The 24,989-nt window shown below is 39.6% G+C and overlaps 2 long non-coding RNA genes across 2 annotated transcripts in view; one reads left to right on the top strand and one right to left on the bottom strand.

The window, feature by feature from the left end:
• Positions 1-10,919: 10,919 nt before the first annotated feature.
• On the top strand, positions 10,920-22,537 carry LOC133376292 (uncharacterized). Its single transcript, XR_009760444.1, has 3 exons — positions 10,920-10,999; positions 22,220-22,275; positions 22,372-22,537. It is a non-coding gene; the product is annotated as an uncharacterized LOC133376292 (long non-coding RNA).
• LOC133376265 (uncharacterized) overlaps positions 14,511-24,989 on the bottom strand; it is a 24,820-nt gene continuing 14,341 nt past the window's right edge. The window contains exon 4 of the long non-coding RNA XR_009760440.1: positions 14,511-15,201. This is a non-coding gene — a long non-coding RNA (uncharacterized LOC133376265). The remainder of the gene's footprint in view (positions 15,202-24,989) is intronic.

Raw genomic sequence — 24,989 nt, 5'->3', positions numbered from 1 at the left:
CATGCCACCCGGTGCCCGGCTAGCCCCTTAGGTGGCCCGGATTCTCAGCTTTAATTTTTTTAAAAAATTAAGTTTCTAGGTGGTCCGGTTCTCGAGATATGCATAAAAACGACAGCCGCCCCCCCGACTATTAAATCTTTCTTTAAACAGTACTGTATGTACTTCCTAGCTTTAACCCCGCCCGTTCAGCATTGCAGCCAATCAGGGATTGTGTTTCAGTTTCATTGATCTGAGGCAGTGTCTAGAAAACAAAATGGTGGTTTCACCCCCTGTTATCTGAAAATCTCATAAATTGGGTAAGTATATACATTTCAGTTTTTTTTCCTCTTGTGTGCAGGAGTCAGATCTTAGGCAGTGTTTTGAAAACCTTCCCAATGCTTGCTTTTTGTAAAAGCAATGCTAATCCCATATGCCCAGAGTAAATCCCATTGAATTCAATAGGACTTACTTTTGAGTAGACATGGTTATGAATGTGCTCAAAATCAATGGGACATTGGAGTGAATGTAAAAAAGAATTGTGTTTGTGTTCTAACTCTTTCTGCCCCCTTCTCCAGTCCTATTTTAAAGCAAGTAGGCAGGGCTTACTTAGGTATTACAGTTTTTATTCTGTAGGAAACTAATACTGATTTTTAAAAAACTAATACTGATTTTTCCGCAATGACCAACTGGTTTGACAATAAACTGTTATATGGGCTGTATGTATTTATACATCTGCAGTGTGTGCGTATGGAGTCTTTCCAACACTCCTGTGAGGTAGGGTTGGAAACCAAGGCAACTCACAACAAGAAATAAAGCCATTTAAAATCCAATAACCATAAAAACAAGTATAAACAGTTGCAAAACAGCATAAAGTGGCATGATTCGGAATTTTGGGTTGTGTGAATGAAGTTGCTTATCACTTGAGGTTGCATTTCTGTCCCTGTTTGAGTAAGCCCCACTGAATACACTGGGACTTGCTTCTGAATAAATAAACCTAGGATTGCACTATAAATATCGTTACAGTTTGTGTAAATAATAAATATATTTGATAGTCATGCTTATATAAATACTTCTTCATTTATCATATTTTTGGTTTTTGGTTAGGAATCCTGACTGGTTGTGAGATGCTTAGTTTTTTGCCTTACTCATAGGAATCTTGTTGTGGTTGGTATGGTATTACATTTAGGAAAGTGTTACTGCCTTCTGTGTTTTTTTTCCCTATTTGCATTTCACTTATCTTTAACCTCACTCCATTACAGCCATAGAAGCAACAGCAGCATATGCAAGATAATTAACTCCCATTAGTGATAAGAGCAAGAATTTATAATTATTATTTCAATTAAAACAAGAGGCTTATCAATACTTTGAAGAGGACCAGATATTTATTTTGTTTCTGAGCCTAGGACTGGGTCTTTCATGATGCCCGGGGGGGGGGGGGAAGCAGGAGAGTAGTCAATAAGACAGACATCCTGGCATTGATAATTTAATTAGCAAGGTATGTGTGGGGTTGTTGCACACTTCCAGGCCCAGTTTCATTTTGAGTATGGAGGTGGAAACTGTGTAGATGTGGTTGATCAAAGGGAGAAGAAATTTTGAGTTAAGCAAAGCTCTGCTTTTATAAAACCTAAGAAACATACAGATACTTTGAATGTCTGAGTGCCTGCACCAGTGGAATACTGGAGGAACTTGTAAAACTTGCTGCAACAGTATTTAGAACTGAGCATGTGGTGTGAAAGACTCCTTTTCCTAACATTTTGGCTTCTTGTTTTTCTCCACCCACCGCATCTTTGAAATATATCGTATATGGTTAACCGTACTGCTGCCCTGACTTACTTTATGTTTGTTGCTATTTTGTGTTTTTATTATGTTTTTATATTGATTGTGTATTTTTATTGTTTTTATTATATTTGTAAGCTGTGCTGAGCTCTATTTTTAACAGCAAAAGGGCAGGATATAAATTCTCTTAATCAATCAATAAATACTCCATAGTGTTGGAAACATAGTGTTGGAGTCTAGGCATTTAAGGCTGAAAATGTTGCTTTTAAAAAAAAGATTTCTCACATCTTTCCCCAGTTTTTGGTGGTAATTCCTAGGCACAAAAACAAAACAACTGGACAATCCAAATATTAATATGCAGATATTTGCATAATATGCAAATACTTTACATAATATGCAAATTAACCTGCCCAGATTTGTGGAACTGGAATATGGCAACCCTATCCATTGCACATGTACAAATGGAGCTTCAGTTCTGCTCTGCCAGTTTACATAGTTGTCTTTCATCACCCATTCATAGGAAAAAGATCAGTAATATTACTTCAGTGCTTGGGTAGTGTTCCATAGGCATAACACTAACCTGGGTTGTTTTCCCTTCAGAGGAACGGTCACTGGCTTAAGTTGTCTTATAATATCAAACAACAGATCAACTGCCCCCATCAGCTCCCAAAAAGGAGCACTTTTCATTCTCAGATGTTTTTAGCTTACAAAGCCCTAAACCCATCTCAGTCTCATCTCTGTCTCATTCTTGCTCTCCAACTCAAAACTGCAGAGTCTTTGTTCCTGTACACACATATGGACTTGGATTACATTGACCTTAGGGGGGAGAAAAAGGTATGCCCCCATTCATTTTAAACAGAAGTGTCCAGACCAGTTCCTTAGCATGCAGTTAATGTCTTTTTAGCTAGTAATCTCCCTAACAAATGGAAGATACAGCCAGCTCTTGGTCTCCCATCACCTGAATATCCAGGGTTATCAGAATACATTTGCTAAATACAAGATTCTAGCCAGATACTGCCTTAGGACAAGCCCACAATTCCTACAGCAAACCCACTGCAATATTCTTGTTTTCAGATCCTAAGCAGGATCCACATACAAACTGCACTTCTGGAGCAGCTCTTCTGCAAGTATACTATCCCTGCAAAAAGGATTGCTGGAGCAGGATACTTGAGCTTTTTAAAATGAACACAAATAATCTGGCTCTGTTTGTCAGAGGTAGCATGCCTCTGGCTGCCAGTTGCTGAGAAGGAGTGGCGAGAGCACTCTTGCACTCAGGCCCTGCTTGTGGGCTTCCAATAGGCATCTGGTTGGCCACCATGAGAACAGAATGCAGGAATTGATGGGCCTTTGGCCTGATCCAGCAGGGATCTTTTCATGCTCTTATGTTTATATGTGATATTCTTGAAAAATATGGAAGAAAACGATTAAAAAGTCACTAGTATTTATAAGAGCTTCAAGCCAAAGATAGGTAACAAATGAGCAGTACTTACATGCAACTAGTAACAATCTGATCTTTCATGGTTTGCATGGCCAACAGACATAAAAGAAATGGATTTCAATTCCTGCAGAGACCTGAACAGTGTACAAATGTGTGTACTTAGGCTGAACTGCAATGAGCAAATCTCAGTGTGGGGAGACAGCTAATTGCAAAGCTTGATTGCAACAGCTAATCAGAGTCATAGGGAAAAGAAGTGTAGGGAATTAATTAGGCAAGGACCTTCAGAACAGCAGCAGGAAGCCTCCTAGTGACCTTTATTTACAGTCAGTTAAACAGGAGTGCAACTCATAATGCCAAGGAGCAAATCACATTATTAATATTGATTGCTTAAAGGAAATGAATAATTTAGAAGTAGTCAGAATAAATATGCAGCGAAATGAGGAGAGGAAAACGAAGCACAGTGCAGTGTCTTTTGAACATTCATCTATATTAGAGCACTGTCCCAAGCTCTGGAACTGAGACTTTTTGCCATCATGAAACATAATTAGTTTCATGACCCAGCATGCTTGCATATTCTGCTACTAAGAGATGTTATCTATGGCACAAAGTTGGGGTGGTATGCCTTCATATTTTGGGGGGTGGTAAGAGTAATGGAATGCAACGTTTTCAAGGAAAATATATCCAATCTCAGAAACCTGCACAATTTAGAATAAATGTCCTCACATACTACTGTTGTTATTATTTTGATTTTTTTATTCACCCTTCACCATAACATCCCAGGGCATGTTACAGCAATTTAAAAATACAATATGAAAAGCAGTTTTAAAAATTTCCCGTTTCCAGTATATATACTTGCTAACTATAGCTCAGTGCTTTTGTCAGATTCACTGTGGGCAACAAATTTGCTACCAATGGAAAAGACTAAGGCTTGTGTACACATCATTTTTTTGGTGAAATTTATCCCAATGTATTTTAGATTTAATCAAGTGAAGTTGCTATATTTTTTCTGCTTTGTGCTTTTTCCCATTTAGCAAGCAGGATTGTGTAAACTGAAAGGAAATGATTTGTGCAAATCTATCTGTCATGTACAGAAATTTGGACCTGCCTATATAACAGGGACATATTACAATCTGCCTTTGCTGTTGCAGGCCCTTCAGTGCAGCAGTTGCTTCTCCAGCTATCCATCACTGTTTCTCCCTCCTTTTCTATAAACAACACCTGAATACTTTCTTATCCTGCATAGCTTTTACAGAGAATATTCCATGTTTCTCCTCATGGTGTATCCATATTTGTTGTAATTGGTATAATCTGCTACTAATGATGGTGAATGGATGTGGAGCAGCACACCATAGAATAAACTGAAGAAATCTCAAGAAAACACAAATAGTGTTATGTATTGCAGGTATGTATACTATGTGCCATGTGATAATCTGGCAATTGTTATCACTGGTACTAGCAATCTCTATTTTCAAAAACTGCTAAGCTGTGTACTGATTTTGAGAAGGAAAGCAATGTTAGTCTGATGCAAAAACAGAAGAGAGTCATATGGCACCTTGAAAGACCTACCAATGTCATTATGGCAAAAACTTTCATGAACTAGAGCCCACTTATTGGCTCCATGGGCATAGAAGGGGGAAAACATAAACAGTGGGGCCAAATAACAATGAAATGCAAAAAAGATCCATTTGTGGCTGTTTAAGTAAAGCTAAAAACTAATATAAGCAAACTAAAGCTTATATTATTGCTATTGTGAATGGCCTCTGCTTATTTCAGTACACTGAAAGCACAGATGAGGTGAACTGGGTCTGCATAGGTTAATTCTAATATTAGAAATAAGACATTATCATTAACATATAAAATCCAAATCTTTATTAATACGGTCAAAGACCAGCAGTAAAACAATATCCAATAATACATACATTTAACTAAAATGAACAAAATTTTGTTCGATTTAAGATATTTTAAAACTATCAAATTATAAAACACCATGTGGGACCAGCAAGGTGCGTTGCTTTATTACTGCAGCACAATATTTTGCAACTGGGAATGTAACAGAAGGGTCCACATCTGCTAAAAGGTATTTTGTATATAATGCAGAGTCTCGGCCTGGGATTCGTTGGAGAAGAGGAGTAATAAATCGCTGTCTTAACTCATTGTAAAACTCACAATTTAACAGGACATGGTCGATGTTTTCTAAAGAGCCACTGCCACATGGGCAGACACGCTCTAGGAGTGGTATTTTTTTGATATCTACCGTTTAATAAGGTAGAGGGTAGAACATTGTATTTGGCCTTCGTGAATGCTTTTCTTATTCTATAGTCCACTAAGATCCTCAAGTGATTCGCAGGTATATAGGGCGAGCTACGTGGTTCCCCAATTGTATTAATATGTCTAAAAGAGCGTTGATTTTGTATTTCCGTATCCAAAATTCTTTTGGTAATTAATAAATTAGCTTGCTGGAATCCCATAGAAAGGAGAAAGGGCGGGGATAGGCCTAAAGATGTAAGTTTTAGTACTAGGGAATTTCTCCACTCCGAATGGAAGGAGTCAGTAAGTACTAAAGGAGCCAATCCCACTGGAAAAAACACTAATTTTAACCAAAATTTTAATTTAAGGATCCATATACGTGAATCCAGTGTTGGAAGACCAGCTTCCAGGCGTAAGATGTTATTTGATACACAGGATGGAACTCCTAAAATGGACCTACGAAATGTTGTTTGTACTATTTCTAATAAGGAAAAGTTTGTACATGCGCTAGCCTGGGTACCATATAGTAGTTGTGGGACAATTTTGGAGGTAAATACTTTTAAGACTGATGGAATATGTTGGCCACCCTTAGTATAGTAGAAAGAAAGAAGGGCATTTACACTTCTTTGGGCAGTTATCTGCGCACATTTGGCCTGAGCTTGCCAGGTACCTGATGAGTGTAATACGTGGTAACCTCACGTTTGGATTACTGTAATGCGCTCTATGTAGGGCTACCTCTGAAGACGGTTCGGAAGCTACAGCTGGTGCAAAATGCGGCAGCCAGACTGCTAACAAGAACGAAGCGGTCTGACCATATAACACCTGTTTTGGCCCGCTTGCACTGGCTTCCAATATGCTTCCGGGCCAAATTCAAAGTGTTGGTATTAACCTATAAAGCCTTATTCGGCGCGGGACCTCAATATCTGTCGGAACGCCTCTCCCGCTATGAACCGGCTCGTACACTACGGTCTACTACGAAGGCCCTCCTCCGGGTCCCGACTCATAGGGAGGCCCGGAGGGCAGTGACAAGATCAAGGGCCTTCTCAGTGGTGGCCCCCGAACTATGGAATAGTCTCCCCGAGGAGGTTCGCCTGGCGCCGACACTATCATCCTTTCGGCGCCAGGTTAAAACCTTTCTCTACTCCGAGGCATTTTAATTTTTTGTTAATGATTGTAACGTTTGTAATTTGATTTTAGCCTTTGCTGTTTTTAGATTGTGAAATTTGATTTTAGACTGATGTTTTTGTATTATATTGTATTTTATTGTATCTACGTTCACCGCCCAGAGAGCTATTGCTAGTCGGGCGGTATATAAGTTTTAAAAATAAATAAATAAATATGCCAAGATATTTATAGATAGTTACTTGGTCTATAGCATTACCCTCCAGATTCCATCAGTGTTTTGTGCGTTTTTTGGTAAAAACCATCACCTTGGTCTTTTCATAGTTGATTACCAATGCCTCAGTCTTACAGTGATTACTAAGAGCTGAAAGGAGACGCCGAAGACCAACTGGTGAAAGAGAACCTAACACAGCGTCATCAGCATATAACAATGTTGAAATTGGCCTATTTGAGAGCGTAGGATGGTGGGAAGGAATTTTTGCAAGACTTTTAATTAAGGCATTCACATAAAAATTGAATAGCGTTGGAGCTAATATGCAGCCTTGTTTTATTCCATTTGTCATTGGAATGTGCCCTGTTAAATTGCCAACACTATTATATCTGATGCGAACGTAAGTATTTGAATAAAGGGTACGTATAAGCAATAACAGTCTCTTATCAATATTTGCAGATTCTAATTTAGCCCACAGTTTGTCTCTGGGGATAAGGTCAAATGCAGATTTAAAATCTATGAAAGCTGCATATAACCCCCCCCCCGGGCGCTTTGAGTATTTGTCTATTAGATGTTTTAGAACAAGTAGGTGGTCAAGTGTAGAACGATTTACCCTAAACCCAGCTTGTTCATCTTCGAGAATATTTTCCTGCTCAAGCCAGAATTGGAGTTTTGCTAGCAGATGTTTAGCATATAATTTGCTGATCACACTCAACAGACTTATGGGTCTGTAATTCGATGGATCAGCTCTATTTCCTCTCTTAAATATTGGAACAATAATAGCTAAACCCCAGTCTTCAGGGATGATGGTCGTCTGATCTATACTCGTAAAGAGTGTAGCTAATATAGGTGCCCACCACTTGGGATCAGTTTTGATCATTTCAGCAGTGATATTATCAGCACCGGGGGCTTTTGCTAATTTCAGGGAAGTAATTAGTGTGATCACTTCACTCTCAGTCACTGGGGGCCAGGTAGGAAGATCTTTTAACGGTATTTCGACATTACTGGTCTTATTCTGATCACTTACATAGATATTTTGAAAGTGACTTTCCCATAGGTTTACTGAAATATGGGAGTCCAATTTTGATATTGAATTTGGCCATCCTCTAGCAACTAACTTCCAGAATAGTGTAGTGTTCTTAATCCTAGAGGCCATGATCAGCTTTTGCCAGTATGATTTCTGGATTTCTAACTTTTTCCGTTTAATTAGATTTTTATAACTCTGTTTTAATTCTCTATATTCCGCCGGTATTTCTGTCAGATTTTGAAACCTATATTCTCTATATTTACAGATCAGAAGATTCTTATGGGCCTGGCACTCCTGGTCAAACCATTGTTTATGACAATTAGAACCTTTGTTCCCTCTGGGAGTAGATTTCATGGTCAGATTTGTTTGGACCTCAGAAAGCATCTTCTGATAAGCTTGTATTGTAGGCTCTCCCTGTATTGCTGATAGTAATGTTTCTCTGAGCCGGACCATGGATGGAGAGTATATTATCTCTCTAAAGTGTTTTTCTACTTTAATTGTCCAACGTACCCTAGAGATGGACTCAACAGGTTCCCAGTTTAAAGTTGGGGTATTTACGGGGCGAATCTCTTGTGATCCCCATATAAGTGACAATATAAGGGGTAAATGGTATCTGTTCGGATATCAACAGAACAGGAAGCTACCATATTGAACCAGTTCCTATGAATAATAAAGTAGTCGATAGTGGATGATCCCGCGTTTGACAGATATGTATATTCACCAGACCAATCACCCTCAACAGTTCCATTTACCAGGGTAAAGTTCAGTCTATAAGTCATCTGTATAAGAGAAAAACCTGCATAATTTACCCCTTTATCTTTCGAGGAGCGGGAAGGAACTTTGTAATTCTCGTATGACTTAGGGGGAATTTGACGGAAATGCTTATACAGTTTCTCATCACTAGGGCCAGTTCTGGCGTTAAAATCGCTGGCTATTAATATTATGGCCTCTGGATGAGATGCTAATAGTTTAAGTATGTATTCCTCTAATAATTGGTATCTAGATTCAATTTGTTTCTTCTGTCTAATGGGGGGAAAGTAGACATTTATCAGTAACAGACTTGACTCCTTCGTTTTAAGAACTAGAGTCATGGCCAGTCCTGGCAAACATGGTAGATTTTTCAATTGTAGTCTTAGTTTGGTGGTAACCATTATACAGAGGCCGCCTTTAGGGCGACCTCCTTTATCGCTATGTGTTGCTGGCATGGTATAAGTCATAAATCCATCAATATCTATTGGATCTATAGCCCAGGTCTCTTGTAACAAAATCACATCAAACTTTTTAAGATAAATCAAAAGGGATGGATCAGTAATTTTAGATTTTGCTCCCGCAATGTTCCAGGAAAGGAGGGAAAGATTTGTAGGGAGTTGAGTACTACTCCATCATGGTTTCAAAGACTGTAACGTTGCTGTTGGTGCCGTCATTAAGCTTTCTTCAACTGATTCCGTTAGTCTGTCTGATCCCGACAAGGAGGTTTCTGATGGAGACTTTCCTTCTAAGGGTTGGTTAGGATGTACGTCGTTTAAAGATTTGTTAGTAAGTAGCGATGTCAAGTTTTGCAATCTTTGAACTATGTCAAATTGCGCCTCACTTGAGAGATCTATATAAGCTTCCAACAGTCTTACTTCCTCCTCGATATATGGGCCACTTTCTTCCTCGGTCGCAGGTATTTGAGTCAATTCGGATCGTTGAGGCTCAGTTGTAAAGACGCTAAGATGAACTTGTTGGTCCAGATGTGTGGAAACATCCTGGCTCGAGTTTAACTCTGCGTGTTTTGCTAAATGCTTCACGTCAAAGTTTTCTGTCAGGTTTTTAGTTGGAATTTTTAGGCAAAGGGGTTGTGGCACTGCTACGTTCATAAAAATCTCTTTATTTCAATGCCATGGTGCCATAGACTGAATTTATGTTGCAGCAGAAGATCCGCATGCTCCCAGGAGTCAAACTTCACCACTGCTCGCGCCATGTAGCTATTGTAGTATAGATATTCCACTGAAGATATATTTGCTGGTGAGAACCAGTTGGGCAAAACGCTGTTGAGTAGATGCAACAGATGAATTCTGCGCTCCCTTTGAGTTAGATATCTGGACGGTTTTGGGTAGTTTGTCAGTACTAATTTCCTACGGATAAGTTTTAATTGCCATTTTGAGGTGGGACTCTGCATCTTGACCTCCCTAGTATTGGAATAAGGGCACATACGTTTTAAAGTATTCTGATTATATTTGGGAGATTTTGAATCCTTTAGATGAGCAGACACCATTAGAATCTCGGGTTCAGCGGTTCCTTTAAGTTGGTCACTAGTTATGGACTGCTTTGGATGATTTACATGTTGTTTTCTTTTGGAGTCAGTGAGTGACTCTAGAATTTTAAAGAGTTTGGAGAAATTCATTTTAACATATTGACGGAATTTAGGGCGCTTGATGTTTTTACTCAATTTAGATGGTCTGGCCATTTTACCATGGCGTCTTCTTAAATTGGTCACCTGTTTTCCCTTGTCCTTTTGTTTAGCGTTTGCTTGGGACATTTGTTGCGGTTGAGCCATGTTAGATCGAGATAAAGGGTCAGAATGGAGGGGGAGTTTACTATACGCCTCCACAAGTGTAGTTAACAGCTTATTTGCCTCACAAATAAAGTTTTTGATGTGTTCAATGTCCTTAGTCAATGTAAAGAGCCAACAATCTAAGGGTAAATAGCTGGTTGTACTCAGTACACTTTTTCCCTCCAATAGTTTGGTGGGACTTGATGTAATAATCGGAGATTGTGCCATGAGGTGTAGGCTATCAGAGCCAGCCCCAGGTGATCCCTTTTCCATATCCCTCAAGTCTATAGTTACCACCTGTAATTTGTTTGTTATCAAGGAGCTTGCCGAATTTTCTGCTTGCGCAATGTCCTGGGCCAAAGAGGGAGTTAAAAAAGCAGGACTTTCCAGTTGGATTGCTCCATTTAAATCCAGAGACCAATCCATAGGTGTATCCAAGAGAAGGCCCTTTACAGTCTCTTTCCTTGTATTGCTGCTTTCAACATTAGTCCAAGTTTTAGCAGACTCAGAGCCCTTTTCCTCCAAAGTAAGCTCTTGGCCTTTTTCTTTCATCGTACCAGATAAATTTGTCTGCTCTTTGGGAGAGAAATACTGGGTGATTTTCAACTGTTCGGGCTTTTTTTCTACTGTTGATAGTTCCAGAATATCAAGCCCCTGAGTCAGGTAATCTCGTCTCGTGTATACCATGTTAGAGTGTTTGGGTATCACCCCAGTCTAGAACTGAGTTTTTGGCCAATTCTAGTTAAAAAAGGTTTAACTTCTACTCACTTTCTGGTGTCTCCAAACCTTCTCAGAGCCGGGAATTTCCTTTATTTTCCTTTTCTGTTCGTCTGTTGGTTAAGTCCAGATTTTTATTTTCACAGTCTTATTATTTTCTAAAAGAGCAGCTATCTTTGTTTCTCCCAGACAGACGGTTATAGGAAGCAAACAAACACCAAAGGAGATAACGGAAGGCAGACCTGCAGAATCTAAACGCCCAGCCAACAAAAACATCCCATAGAAAAAAGCAACAAAATGAGTGGGGCAGAGATTATTCCCCTAGTTTAGTTTGGTTTAGCTTGATGTTTTATATCAGGGTTGAGAGTGACTAAACTTGCTGTTATCTGCCGGATGCCATCTTTCTCCTCCTTAGGGATCATTAACATATACAATATTTTCCCTTTTATATAATTATTTGTTTTACATCACAATGTGTGGCATACATCAAGTTATTTCAAAGTATTCTGGAAGGTATAGCATTATCAGTTATAAATATTTTAGTTTTAATTTTCTTTGCTGCCACAGATATAATAACTTGCAGATATAACAAATGATTTGTTTCTCCTATAATTGCCTCTGCTTCAGTCAGCTTTCACTGTTTGCATTTAAGCAAATGCATTTGAAATGTTCAGAGTTAAGGAAAGCCCTTACTCATCAAGTTGAATATGCTTCAGTAAAACTGAAATGCACCATTAAATTTTGCCTGTATATAGCATACCCATTCATACTATTGGGAATCAAGTTGGTTCTCAGGTGGCAATGGTGGTGCAAGGTTGAGATTCCTACAGAGATCTCTGTAGATGGTGCAGAGGAAAGGGAGGCAGAGGATTTGTGGGGACTTGCCAGTTTGATCACATCACATGTATGTTGCACTGCTTGCATTGGTTGCCTATTCATTTTGGGGCTCAGTTGAAAGTGCTAGTATTAACATTTAAAGTCTCAAATGATTTGGGACCAGATTATTTGGAATAATCGATTCCCATATATATTTCAGCTTGAGTCCTAAGATCAGCCTTGGAGGTTCATCTGTCTGCCCCACCACTAAGGTCAATAAAGTAGTGAGTACCAGTGACACGACCCTTTCAGCGGTAGTCCCGTAATTATGGAATTCCCTCTCTCTAGGACTCCAATTTGCACCCTTCTCTTGTGGCGTTCCTAAATGCTTCATTTTGCCAGGCTTTTTATTGTTCTTATTGTTGGGCCCAGTGGAGGCTACTCCATCAGGGCAAATGAGGCACTGCCTCACGATTCTAAGTCTGGTCTCAGTCAGTCTTCACCTCCCTCCCTTCTTACTTACTAGCCAGGAGGTGACACTGCCCGTCATTAGTTTTGGCTCCACCTACTGTTGATCTCCTTGGCTTCTGTCCTACCAGTCCCAATGGACACCAGCAACTTTAGGCTGGATCTAAACATTTTAAATCTTATGATTTTATTATATTTGTTCGATCGTGTTTTTTTTTAAAAAAATCTTTTTATCATAAGCTACCTTGTAAACATTCTAGTAGTGATCAGGCAGCCATTTCACCAACTAGATTTCCATCTAACAGATGTGCCCTATAACTCCTGTTCATGTGTATGACATCTAATGGTGATCTATACAATTAGGCAGCCATTGTCATGCTCTTGCAATACAAAGCCTTTGATTGGCATCTGGTTGGCCTCTGTGAGAACAGGACACTGGAGTTGATGTGCCTTTGGCCTGATACAGCAAGGCTCTTCTTGGCCTGAACAATGATCCTTCGACCTCAGCATTCTCTTTATTGGCACTACCAGTCACATGCTGTGAAAACTTCAAATGGAAAGCATGATGGTTGTATACATCCCTTGGCAAGGAGCCAAATGTCTTTGTGCAATCTAATATGCTTGGGAGATTTCCAGCCTCTCGCCCCGGCAAAAGAACCCACACAGCCCTGAAAAGCTGCCTCAGATAATCAGGAGAGTAGCATTCTAGAAGTAGAAACAGCAATTGCAGGAATGGAAGGGGAGGAAATGACAAATTCCTTTCTGTGGATACATAGTTCTCATGTATTTATTCACTATTTATTTTTAGAATTTATATGCCACCCTTAATTAAAAATATTTTCAGTGCAGCTTACAAATAAAGCAGTAAAAACACAGAATAAAACAATGATGAGATTTTAAGAACATTAAACAGCCAGAAGCACTGGAAGTTAAAACTTAAAAGATCTGGAATAGTCAGAGGCTGTATTGTCACTATTTACTCTGTTTATACATTATTAGCTGTTGCAATATTGTTTTTTCTATGTGCTCCATAGATTAATTGTGAATTGTGAGATTCACCTGCTTTGGTTTGTTTTAACACCATCGTCATTTACAATAGTAGATACTAGGTTTTTGTAGATAATGAGTAGATAGTAGATACTGAGTTTTTTGGCTGCAACCCTATACCCACATACATGGGAGTAAGTCCTAATGAAGTCAACAAGACTTGCTTCATAGTAGACATGGATAGGATTTTCTTGTCACTCTTCATAAATGAGTAAGCATGAAAGAACATTAAATGGAAAGGGGGTTACATAGACATTTTTTGGGGGAAAATCCTTATTTGTATGCTGCCTGTGGAATAAGATGTCAAAAGTAAGAAGATCTAGCACTTAAGGTGTTAAGCATATGTTGGTGTGTTGGACAGTTCTCAGCAAAAGGAAATTTACTGACTTCCATTGAAATCACTGTAAGTTTACACCAGCTGAAAATCTGTTGCATGTTCATTATGCCATGAACTCTTATCCAGCCTAATTTCCTGTTGTGTGAATTTTAAGTAAGGCTGGGCAAACACCACAAGAAACTGTCCATGAATATTTATTGAAATAATTAACTACATTTGGGTGCACTTCTGCCTGCTTTGTGTTTGTATTCTGCTAGCATTTTATTATTATCACAAAACTAATTGCATGAGTGCAGAGCAAATAGTTTCCAAAGCTGACATTTATGCCAGATATTTAATATGCCTCCATAATGGGGGAAACCGATGTAAACCCATCCCTACTTGCTCATGGGTAGATACCCCCGCATGCATACTCAACAGAGAGAAAATAAGAACAATGAAAAATAAAGGGAAGATCAAAATGATACAAAGGAAATGAAACAGAAGAACTCTGGTGTATATGTAACCTCAGGACAACTTCAGGTATTAGGTTGTAATGGAGATGGTGAACCTGTTGCCTTCCATATGTTACTGGACTACAACTCTCATCATCCCTGACCAGTACTATTCAGTTTAGTGAGACTCACTTCTAGGTAAATGTATATAAGATTATCATCATACTCTAGTTTTCTATTCTTAAGATGGCAAATCTCCAAATGAATTTACCTTAAGTCTTGAGAAATTTGCATGAGCAAAGGTTTCCAAATTGTGTTGAAGCCAATGGAAAATATCTCCTACAATTCCGTTTGTTTTGAATCAAATGTATATGGACCATTACTCTTTTCCTTGAACACCTGAAGGAATTTGAAACATGCATGAAAAGGCTGCTGGATTTGTCACTGCATTACTACATATTCTTTCTTTCTTTATTTTAAAAACATGGCAAGGAATTCAGGACAATATTCCCAGGAGCTTAACAGTAAGGGGACATGCCATAGCTCAGAGTTAGAGCATCGGTTTTGAATTTGCACGCAGAATGTCCCAGGTTCAAGCCCTGGCATCTCCAGGAAGGGCCGGAAAAGACTCCTGCCTGAAACCCTGGAGAGTCACTGACACTCAGTACAGAGACAATGCTAAGCTCCACAACCAATGGCCTGATTTGGTACAAGGCAGCTTCTGGTGTTCCTGTGAAGGACCCCTGCTATGAATATGTTTTTTGAAGACTTCATCATATGAATGCAGCAAGTTTCAGTGTGTTTCATTGTTTGTACAGATACCTCAAACAATTATCCATTGGAGCTAGAATGGAACTGGAATCCAATAAAATCTGAAGGGTACCGTGTTGGTTATTCCTGTCATACATCAATATACCATCTCTAGACCATCTACACCATCTCTGGAACCTTTTCTTGATTATTTTTTCCCGAAAAGGTAGAGGCTTTCCTCCAGCAAAATAGTAGACATTCCTTATCCTTTTCTGAGAAACAATGAAGTACCTTCCCTAGGAATGGGAGAGAAATTAGATTCAGTTCACATTTAAATCTAATTCACACTTATCCAAACTGAAACAGTACATGAACTGAAACACAGCCGCCCTTTGAAATTCACAATTTTCTGAACTTCTCGGTACACTTCTCCAGCAAAGTAATGTGTACAAAAATGCACATACTACGGTAAAATGTGCTTTAAAAATCATATACTAATGAATATAACATACAAAATTGCATTAGGAAAATTTGCTTTGCAAAAATGTGCATATTAGGGAAAATTGCAAAGAAAAATGTGCATAGTAGGAGAAATTCAGTATAAAATACTGATGAATTTTCATGAGGACTTTCTTCATTAAAGCAAATTGATCCAGAAATGTGGAGAACTGCGCTTAAGTTTGAAAAATGAGAAACGGAGAGAAACAACAATGGACAGATTTGCCCACCCCTCTATTCCTCCTCACATCAAGGCCATGCGACAATACCACCATCATCACATTTGAACAGTAATCTACTAATGTTGCAAGACTGGGGCTAATACAATGATGGGGAGTATCCAAATAAGTCATATTCAGAGTAGATCCATTGAAATCAATGGATTTCATTCTATTGATGTCAGTAGGTCCACTTTAAGTATAACTTACTTGGATACAACCAAAGCAGAGCAATCCATCTTGTTGGAGGCCAATGAAAGCGGTGACAGCAGAGGCGGAGCTGATGGAAGGGGCTGCCATATCCAGCTGCCATTCAGGGGCCTCTGGGAGGGAAGGATGTTGGCTGAGCCAGCAGGGCATGGTGGAAGAAAACAAAACAAATGTTTTGTTCCACCACTCCCTTTCCCAGAAAACTGGCTGCCAGGACATTGGGCTGCAGAGAGAGGCAAATGGGACCTGGATGTAGCATAAGTTCCCCTAGCCCCTCCCCCGATGTACCCCCAGAGCAACCCTTTTGGGGGCTTTGCACTAGCTTCTGCCAGCTTCCCTACAGTGGACTGGGGTTCTCCAGTGGATTCCTGACTGAACCAGGTTGGGCTGGCTACCCCATGGCTGCGCTGTGCCTGTGCCAGGAGCGGAGGATGTCGACATGGCCTGGCTGAGTTGGGACCCAGCCAGCTCAGCCAGGGATCTATGGTATCCACCTCACCTCACTCTGCTGTATATATGACTTGGATTGTGCCCTAAAACTCTAATTTTCCACTGCACATTCAAACTTCTATTTCCTGGGAATTAGCATTTGTTGATTTTCCCTCATATTGAATATATATCCTCACTAAAGACTATTCAGCATTTTCAATTCTAGAAAATCATGTTCTTGTCTGCCTGAGAACTCCAGGAAATTCTTTGAAGGACATCTCATACTGGAAGAACAAATATAATAACTGCCAGTCCTTTTTCTAGGTTCGAGTTCAGTACGCTCTGATAGCTGGTTCCAGCTAAGTGATTTACAAAATCATAATAAAATCCTCTTTCAAAGTCAGTGTCAAATAATAGCTTGGGGCGTAGTGAAGGAGAATGAAGCCAGTGCTTTCAAAATATGGTGAAGGAGGATGGGAGAAGAATTATTTATGTGGAGTGAAATAATGCTCTGAATAAAAGGAGAAACAAACAAATTAAAATGTCTTGAAACCAGAAGGTTTTTGACTTTAATGGCCTTCTCACATTCCCTTCAGAGTGGGGCAGCCCCAGATGTGCAACTTAGGAAACTTTAGAAGTTTCAGACATTGTGTGATTCCTTCTCATGCCAACATCACATATGTAATATGCGGCAGCCCCTGATGTGCAACTTGGGAAATGTTAGATGCTCCAGACCACATGGAGTTCAAATGGTGATTCCTTCCCACACCAGCATCTCTTCTCCTGGAATGTGAAGCAATTTTCTGAAAAAAGCCTTCTTGTCCCTAATAGCTTCCTTGTCTCTGCTCATTAACCACACTGGCATTCTCTTGGTCTTTGTGGTAGCTTTCCTGTTCTGCGGAACGCATTCTAGCTGAGTTCCTACTATTGTGATTTTGAATGACCCCCAAGCATTCCGGAGTAATTTTGACCCCTCCTGACTTTCCCTTTCAAGTTCCTTTTTACCAGGCCCCTCATATTTTTAAGAAGTTTTCTTTTTTGAAGACAATTGTGAATTTATTGGACTTCCTTGGCAATTGACAACTTACATATATATTGAAGCTTATTGCACTATTGTTCTCAGTGCATTCAACAACATTTACAACTCACACCAAGTCCTAGAAATGTACCTAGAAATGTTACCTGTACCTAGAAATGTTACCTGTTGTGACCAGAACACATATTTAGCCAGACAGTTTGAGGGTAACTGAAGTCACCCATTATGGCAGGGGTGGGGAACCTGCAGCCCACTGACCCACCAGGCCATTTGGCCAAGCCATGCCCAGCTATGTATGACATCAGGCACTGGAAACCTCAAGCTGATGCTTGAAACTTCAAACTGTGGGACTTCCGGGAAGGGTGACTTAGCCTGTGCCTGCTTTTGAGACGGGCTCCTGCCTCAAAAGAAGCTTATTCAGATATATCAGTCAGATTTTTTTTTTTTTTTGACTGATTAAACTTCTCCCGGGTAGGGAGAAACGAAGAGATTAACCTCAAAGCCTATTTTTGTTGGGACGACCAGATCTCATTAATTTATGGGACGAGGTCCAGCCGACGAACGTGGGACGGATTTTCAACAACAAGCTCTATCTGATAAAGCGAACGTTCATCTTATCTTCTAAGAGAGAACGCACTAACAGGCAAGCACCCTTCTTTCTATATTTTTCTTTTACTTGACTTAAATTGTTGCTGTTTAAAAGAGATTTGCCAGATTGATCGGTTTTTGACATCTCACTGGGGAGCCATAACTTCTCTCTGCTACTCACTAATTAATAGCTTATCTCTGTTTTTGTTGCAAAAAGCTGTCCTGGATTTGCATTCTAAAGATATACACAGAAGAGGGATTTCTATTCCAGATTTTTATTTTGAAGAATATTATATTGTCTGAGACTACTCTCTTTTTGGTCAATTTTATTTTGACGAATCTGTTTCCTGACGACCGCCATTAATTGTTTCGATCCTGGGAACTGCATTTTGTTTACTTAAGCATGGAGAGATAAGGCTGTCTGCTCTGTGTATACTGTGATGTCACCAAGTTTGGAGTATTAACCCAATTGTTGCTGAAATAAGAAGTGGTTTTCCTATATTTTTCTTTTAAAATGGCAATTAAGAAAGTGGCTGAGAATCTGGAAATAACTATGTTTCAGAAAATAATGGATGAGATTGAGATAACGAAACAAAACCTGCGACAGGGTTGTAAGGAGCTGAAAATTGAATTGAGTAAAATGAAGCAGGAGATTAAAGATATAGGGGTCCCTGTGAGAGAGGTGACCCTGGAAGGGGTCCCTGTGAGAGAGGAGACCCCGGAGATTGGAACAAACGTGGAACAGGAAAAAGATTTGGAGTCTATGGACTTTAGAAACAAAATCTATTGTTTGGAGACACAGGAGATTAAAGACATAGGGGTCCTTGTGAGAGAGGAGACCCTGGAGACTGGAACAGGGGTCCCTGTGAGAGAGGAGACCCTGGAGACTGGAACAGGGGTCCCTGTGAGAGAGGAGATCCCGGAGATTGGAACAAACGTGGAACAGGAACAAGATTTGGAGTCTATGGACTTTAGAAATAAAATCTATTGTTTGGAATTCAATGTTATCTCTGAAGAAATTAATGAAGATTCTAGAGATAAAGTTATCAATGGCATGGATAATCTTCTGGACTGGAATGATGTGATGGAGCCCAATATAGAGAAAATCTATGGAATTAACTGCAGCCATGTGACAATGGAAAAACTTTCAAGAGATGACCCAGTGTATTTTGAAAAAAAGAACAGAGATATGATTTTACAGCAGTATTTCAGCAACCTATTCAGAATGGATGGCAAGAAAATATTTGGGATAGAGGTAATTCCCATCAGACTCTTACTATATGACTATGGCTTTGACAGCAAGATTATTATGGAATACTGATAATGGAAGATTGGATACTGAAATTACTGGACTTAACAAGACTACTGAAGATGGAAGATGGAAAATGGAACTAATAGGGATAATAGAACAATGGCTACTGAAATTACTGAACCTAACAGATTCTGATGTGATGGATTAATTGAAATGTTTATTTTGACTATGGTTATGACAATAAGATTATCATAATTAGTAATGAGATGGATTAATCGATATGCTTATCTGGAAAAAAAAAATTGATAGATATATTTCTTAAAGAATTGAAACCTCTCTTTGACTTTTTGTGGAAAGAATAAAGTAATGTTTATGAGATTTGATGATTAAGTAAGATAACTACTGGAGGAAAGTGATTTTATAATATGACTTAAGAGACAGGATTGTTATATATTATAGACTTATAACTGATTTGATCTTTGACAAATGGGAAGTCAATATTTTACTCTTTATTTTTTATTTTTTATTTTTATTTTTGTTTTTTTTTTCTTTTTTTTTTTTTGTTTAACTATTTTTGATTTTGTTTTTTGTCTTTGAATGTTTTATGATTTCGTCTTGTATGTTTTATGAAAAGCTGAATAAAAATTATTGAAAAAAAAAAAAAAAAAAAAAAGAAACTTCAAACTGTGGCTAAAATGAAGGACAATTGGGAATTTGGCCCATACAGCAACCGAAAAAGGTGCTAAATTCACAAAGCGCTGACTTTTTAGTACAAATGAAGAATTGGGAGTGCACTTATTGTTTCTTTGAATTGACGGCTTGAATTCAGTGCATCAGCGATGCACACAATCTTCCTCTGCAGGTGTGGCTAAAGCTGGCGATGCAAAGTAAAAAGTGTAATTGCAACATCAGGTGATTAACAGATGAGTGGCCCTGCTCATCTATTAAAATGGTCTGTGAGAGTGGAGAGGTCAGTAACCACCCCACCAGGTGGATCCTGTTCTCACCCTTACAATGCTTCCTCCTTGGATGCCTCCTTGATTTCATTCTCCATTTCAAGAGAACACTGGGCATTTTGTTCAGGAAAAAGTGGTATATCCCCAGTATTAAATTACTCTTGAGATCCTATATTGCCACCCACAATGGTGCTGTGGAGGAGTCTACCCTTTTGGGGATTTCTAGTATGTTGGACTCAATATCCTCTTTGATGTACACAGCGACACCACCTCTAGAATGCCCTTCGTTGTCCTTCCTATAGAGTTTGTACACAAAGATACATGTATCCCACTAGTACTCTCTATTCCACTAAGTTTCTGTTCTGTTCTCCTTTAAAACCAGAGCTTGGAAAAGTTACTTTTTTGAACTACAGCTCCCATCAACCCAATCCAGTGGCCATGCTGGCTGGGGCTAATGGGAGTTGTAGGTCAAAAAAGTAACTTTTCCAAGCTCTGTTTAAAACCAAGCACTCCAACTCACCATTCTTCTCTTGGAGACTTCTCGCATTAGCATTAGCCTGTTCACAGTGCCTCTCTCCAGATGGGTCCCACACATGTGTTTTACCCTTTAGCACTTTGGCTTCTTTGAACTGCTATCATGTACTCCTACACTTTATTTGCCTAGTTCTATCCCTTTCCCACTTGGACAATCATAAACAATTTCACCCTTATCCCTTAGGAATAATTTTCCTGAACTGGATGGATGTTTCTTAGCTCCTGTCGGCTTTTCCCCAGGAATTAGTTTAAAAGCTACTCTGCCACTTAACACCTGTTTTTCAAACATCTTTTTTGGATGCTAATTTAGGTCATGCTAAGCCCTCTAAACCATCTGGGCCATGAACATGTCAGGGAGCTTCTTCTCTCTGAGTGCCCTTCCCTAGCATTAAGATCTTCCCAATAAAGCCTTGCTATGGGTGCCATCAACACTAGCCTGTCCTCAGAAAAGAGCAGGCAGAGGGTTCTAGAGGAGCAGTTGGTTTTTAATATCCTTCTACTCTGAGGTTCAGCAGACACAGGGACAAACTACATGTTATGTTAATTGCACTTTTAAAAAGACCCCTAGTTTGTTTTGAAGAAAAGAAGCTGTGGGCCCCGGATCTGGAATGTGCTCTTCAGGAAAAGCAACCAACCTTGCATGTCCACCATGCCTCTTATGCAGCCATTTGAAAAGTGATACCTCATGTGAGATCACTGCTTAATTAAGTTTTACTTCAAAGAGCTGGGTAGTTTACACCTTGCCCAGAACTGATAAAAACAGAGCCTCCTTCACATGAAATTGCTTGAAAGCCTCCCGAGAATCAAAGAGCGGAACGATTCAGAGTCCAATGTTTACCAGTCCCGAAGGATTTTGAAGTGTAAGCCACACATAATTAATACATGGATTTTTTTTAATGTGGCTTAGGCCTTAGCTGATGGCAGCTCTTTTACTTGCCTTCCAACATAGTTTAACCAGCTGCAGAAAAGTGTTTATATTGATTCCATACTATATGTAACATGTGGTCAAGAATATAGTACAATTCTAAGCACATCTTATCCACAACTACATTTAGGGGTGAAATAAACAGATCAAAATAAATTTTAGAATTTGGAATTAGTTATTTGATCTCAGGGGGAGGGAAATATATCAAATAGGAATAAATAAGAGATATCACCCCATATTGGTTTGTTTGGTTTTAAAAAAAAAAAAATCTAATGACTAGGAAAGCAGTTTTACACAGCTGCCTTAAAAGAGTGATGGGGTGGTGGTGGAGAGGCATTCCCAGTGTGATTTTCTGACTGGGAATGAGTTGAAGATTTTGCTAGCAACTGTTGTTTTTTTTATTGCATTTTTATTACTTGTTTCTTAATATTGTTACCCAGCCAGAGTCTTAACAATCAAAACAGATAATGCCCACTGAATGAATTTACTTTTCTTCCTTGATGGAACAGTATACCCTTTTTAAAAGGAGCAGCCGAAGTATCTAATAATTGCCTCCTCCTGACTTTCTCTGTTAGACTGTAAAGGAAGAGCTCTTTGTCCAGCCCAGGGCCCAGCTTTTTAATTATATCTTTCCTGTGTTTACATGAACTTTAGTTTCTTTTCAATAGGCTCATAGAACAATCCTTGCTGCTGACCCGTATGGACTGGTGAATTTTGCCATAAAGTGAGTATTGATGAGCTGAAAAGTTCAGTGAACAGGAAAATTCTGCTGCTTTTATTGCCAGTGTGACAGGTTACTTTATTACCATGCCTTTCACAGCAATTTAACAGTTACCCTGGTAACGGATTCTGCGAAGTAATGGGATCACAGGCATTAGAGAAGAGGAAAGGCTAGCTACCAGAGAAAACCATCTGCTGGCTGATGTTCCTGGGGCTGTTTGCTCAATGGATGCTTCTCAGCCTGACAGTCATTGTACTTCTATGCAAATGAGGTGGGTTAAACCACAGGCCTGCCCTATTTAGCTCGACTCTGGTGATTTGTCTTTCTAATTCTATTGAAATAATAATCAGGATTTGTTTCTGATTAATTAACTAACCTTTTGGTAAAAAGATTAGATAGCGAAATTGCTGCCTATTCAGAGATAATGAGATTTTTATTACTCTGTCAAATTGGGGGACGGGGAGAAGAACATTTATGCCGCCATGTCGGGGGAAGTGGGGAAGGGAGGTAGATCTAAATCTTCCTGTCAGACATTTATTTTCCTCCATAGATTAAGTGTGTACTTAATTCTGTGGCAACACATCATCTGCTTTAAAACATTTCTTTTAAAAATGCCAGATAAGGTAGTAAACACATTGGAGACAAGGATGTGTTCTGGCACTAATTTGTTTTAAGTGTGTGTGGGGGGGGGGGACTCTGAAATGCTTTGAGATTCAGCAACCTGCTTAGTACTACGCTGGTGTATTTATGTAAGCATGATGGTGTGAAGAAAGCAGTAAAATCTCAGGGAGAGCTCTGTAAAATAGCAAGTGTAAACACGCTGCTTCATACTATACAGGCTTGCCTCAAGGTACTGGTAAATTCATCTACCTGCAGACTGTGCCAGCTGTAGATGAAAAAATACACCCAAAACCATTAATAGCAATGGAAATAACCTGCCATACACACACAATGAGTCACACATGTGCAATAATAATAATAATAATAATAATAATAATAATAATAATTTCTATTCCATGTTTACTGTTATCATTTAGCCTGCTTGTGAGGTAGGTTAGGTTGAGGGCCAGATAGTGGCAGACAAGATTGATTTTCCATGTGTCCATGGGGGGTGAGAAGTCTAATTTTAGCAGGTACAGAGGGTAGCTTTTCATCCCACTCCTTACATACCCATGGTCCTTTGTCCTACTTGGAGCCAAGGGTTTTTCATTCCTTCAGCTCCACCCCCCTCCACCATCCAATGGTCTTTTGCTTCCTCAAAAGACTCCACTCTTTCTCCCATGCTGCTCCATGTGCTTTGAGCTGCTTCCCAGAATATCTGCATGACGTCTCCTTCCTTCCTCTTAATCCCACCTCAGATCCCACCTATTCCATGAAGTCTTTCGTGCAGGCCCCTTGTTCCCATATCTTAACTGTAACCTAGCCTGAAAGAAATTCTCAGCAGACATAGCTGAAACAACTGCATATTCCTTCCCTGTTTATCCCTGCCTTTCCCTTCCTCTTCTTTTGTTTTCCCGTATGTTGAATTTTAGATTGCAAGCTCCTCAGGGAAAGGACCTGTTGGCATCGGCATCATTCACACTGAGGGGCTGATGATAATGATGAGGATAATGATGGCAACTGAATCTTTATTCACTCATAGACAAAAAAACATTGTGGTTTAAGAACCTACCCATAGCCAACAGATATTTCTATCAAACTTTAAAAAGCAGGGAAATTGGGCACTAGGGGAGCAGGAGACCTGATCTCCTCTCTGAAATATTGTACTGCCCTACAAATTTGTCAAAATGCAAATACAATTTGGATAGGTCTTTCACAGTCCAATCCACTTCCTGTGTAGCTTTACCCCTGTGCATTCATGCTTAGAATAGGTAAAACTGACCATTGAAGATGAGGGGGAGGGGATTGGAAGGGGAGGGGCAGGGCAAAGGAATGGAGAAGGGGCAAAAGGGAGGGGATAGAAGAAAGGAGGAGGGGAGGGCAGGTTTGATCATTTGCATGCTTTTTGAGTTCAATGGGATTTACTCCTGTATAATCATGCTTAGGATAGGAGAAACTGACCTGGGGGAGGGGTGAGGAGGAGGGAGAAGGGGAGGAGATTGGGTGGGCAGGCACTGGGCAAAGGGAAAGCCCCTTTCCTTTCCAAAAGGAAAATATTGTGAACAATATCATTGTTTTTCAGGGTTTCCCCCACCATTTTATTCTACAGCGGGCATCTGTAGTCTCCCACCCAGATTTAAATGAAAACTGGCCCTGGCCACATCCACACCAGACCTTTATTTCACTTTAGACAGTCATGGCTTTCCCAAAGAATCCTGGATAGTGTAGTTTGTGAAGAGTGTTGAGCATTGCTATGAGAGGCCCTATTCCCTCACAGAGCTACAGTACCCAGAAGAGGAGAATGACTGTTAAACCAGTCTGGCCACTGGAGCTCTGTCAGGGGAACAGGAATCTCCTAAAAACTCTCAGCACCCTTCACAAACTACACTTCCCAGGATTCTTTGGAGGAAGCCATGACTGTCTAAAGTGAAATAAAGGTCTGGTATGGGTGTGGCCACCTGATTAGCCAAGCCAAGCAGCTGTGCGTCTGGCTTTGAGAACTCTGACAGTTGGTTCTTACTGAGCATGCCCGGCCTTATCATTGAGTTCAATGCTAAATTTCTTAAATTAATTATGCCAGGCATTTTTTTAACTTTTAAACTGCAGAAGATGAAGGT

The sequence above is a fragment of the Rhineura floridana genome, chromosome 1, assembly GCF_030035675.1.
Source record: "Rhineura floridana isolate rRhiFlo1 chromosome 1, rRhiFlo1.hap2, whole genome shotgun sequence".
Classification (NCBI taxonomy): Eukaryota; Metazoa; Chordata; class Lepidosauria; order Squamata; family Rhineuridae; genus Rhineura; species Rhineura floridana.
This window is presented reverse-complemented; position numbering and strand designations above follow the sequence as displayed.